At 40.4% G+C, this 2,339-nt stretch overlaps 1 protein-coding gene across 1 annotated transcript in view; it reads right to left on the reverse strand.

Moving 5' to 3' along the window:
- LOC142336458 (sodium-dependent serotonin transporter-like) overlaps positions 1-2,339 on the reverse strand; it is a 526,993-nt gene that overhangs the window by 167,678 nt on the left and 356,976 nt on the right. The window lies entirely within an intron of this gene.

Below are 2,339 nucleotides of genomic sequence, written 5' to 3' on the forward strand. Positions count from 1 at the left end.
CACATAAATACACACATATATACATACCTAAATATACCACATATATGAATATTTTCATATAAATATATATATATATATATATATATATATATATAAATATATATATGATGTGTGAAATGTAGGCGTTTGAGTGAGTTTTGTGTGCGTAAATGTGTTTTTATGTTAAATATATGTACATATATAAATACATAAATACGTAAAGATATGCATAAATATACATATATAGATATATATATATATATATATATATATATATATATATATATATACATATATATATACATACATACATATATTTGTAATATATATATATATATATATATTTTATATATTGAGTTTGAGTTTTGTAAATGCGTGTGTGTGTGTCTGTGAGTACGAGTCTGAGTTTGTGTGTGAGTGTCAAGGTCTGCGTGTGTACTTTCTTGTAAAGCCGTGCTTGTGTGTGTGTGTGTAAGTGAGTGTGAGTGTGAGTTTTGAGTGAGTTTCAGCGTGTGTGTGTGTGTGTTTGTTATTTCTGTGTGTGATATTGAGTTTGAGTTTGTGTATGTTTGTGCGTGCGTGTTTGTGTTCTTGTGTTCGCGTGTGTATCTGTGAGTATGAGTATGAGTATGAATGTGAGTGTCAGTCTGTGTTTTGGGTATGCGTGGTGTGTGTGTGTGTGAAGTTGAGTTTGAGTTCGTGTGTGTGTGTTTGCGTACGTTTTGGTTAATGCGTGCTTGTATGTTTGTGTCTGTGAGTATGAGTGTGAGTTTGCGTGTGTGTGTGTGTGTGTGTGTGTGTGTGTGTGTGCGTTTTTGTCAATGCGTGCTAGTGTGTCTGTGTGTCTATGAGTTTTGAGTGTTAGTGTCAGTGTGTGTGTTTTGTGGAGTGTGTTTGTGTGAAATTTAGGTTGAGTTTATGTGTTTGTTTGTGTCTATGAGTTCGAGTGTGAGTTCGAATGTGATTGTGTGAGTGTGAGTTCGAGTGTGAGTGTGAGTGTGTGGCTGTGTTTGAGTATGATTGTGTAGGTGTCTGTTAGTGCGAGTTTGAGAGTGAGTGTCAGTGTGTGTGTGTGTGTGTGTGTGTGTGTGTGTGTGTGTGGTGTGTGTGTGTGTGTGTGTGTTCGTGGTGAATGTGTGAAGCTGAGTATGAGTCTTTGTGTGCGCATTCTTTTAATTGCGTGCGTGTGTGTGTGAGTTTGCGTTTTAGTTTCAGTGTGAGTGTCAGCGTGTGTGCGTGTTTGTGGTGTGTGTTTGAGTCTGTGAGAGTGACTGTAAGTTCGAGCGTGAAGATGAGTGTTTGGGTGTCTGTGAGTATGAGTGCGAGTTTGATTGTAAGTGTCAGTGTGTTTGTGTGTGTTTGTGGTGTATGTGTGAAAAGGAGTTTGATTGAGTGTAAGCGTTTGTGTGCATTCTTGTAAATGCGTGCATGTGTGTGTCTGTGAGTACGAGTGCGTGTTTTTTGTGTTTGTGTGGTGTGTGTGTGAAATTGAGTTCGAGTTCGTGTGTGTGTGTGTGCATCCTTTTTTGTAAATGCGTGCTTGTGTGTTTGCGTATGTGAGTATGATTGTGAGTTTGCGTGTGTGCGTTCTTGTTAATCCGAGTGTGAGTGTCAGTGTGCATGTGCTCGTGGTGTGTGTGTGTGTGTCTGAAATTAAGGTTGCGTTTATGTGTGAGTTTGTGTCTATGAGTATGAGTGTAAGTTCAAGTGTGAATGTCTGGGTGTGATTGAGTGTAATTGCGTGGGTGTCTGTTAGTGATTTGGAGTGTCAGTGTGTGTGTGACTGTGGTGTGTGAGGGAAGTTGATTTTGAGTCTGTGTGTGCGTGTGTGATTTCTTGTAATTGCGCGCGCGCGCGTGTGTGTGTGTGTGTGTGTGTGTGTGTGTGTGTCTGACTACGAGTGTGAGTTTGAGTGCGGGTGTCAGTGTGTGTGTGTGTGTGTGTGTGTGTGTGTGTGTGTGTGTGTGTATGTGTCTGTGGTGTGTACGTGAAGTTGATTTTGAGTTTGTGTGTGCGTGTGTGTGCATTCTTGTAAATGCGTGCGTGTATGTGTGTCTGTGAATACGAGTGTGTGTTTGAGAGTGATTGTCAGTGTATGTGTGTGTGAGAGTGTGTGCGCGTGTGTTTGTGTTCGTTGTGTGTATGTGTGTGAAATTGAGTTTGAGTTTGTGTGTGATTGCGTGTGTGCGTTCTTGTAAATGTGTGTGTGTCTCTGTGATTTTAAATTTGAGTGTCAGGTCCATTGTGGATGTGTCAGTTTGAATGTGTGCGTGTGTGTGTGTGTATGTGTGTGTGCGTGTGTGTGTGTGTGTGTGTGTGTGTGTGTGTGTGTGTGTGTGTGTCTGTGTGTCTGAACTTGA

Source organism: Convolutriloba macropyga, chromosome 3, assembly GCF_964194025.1.
Source record: "Convolutriloba macropyga chromosome 3, txConMacr16.3, whole genome shotgun sequence".
NCBI classification, from domain to species: Eukaryota; Metazoa; Xenacoelomorpha; order Acoela; family Convolutidae; genus Convolutriloba; species Convolutriloba macropyga.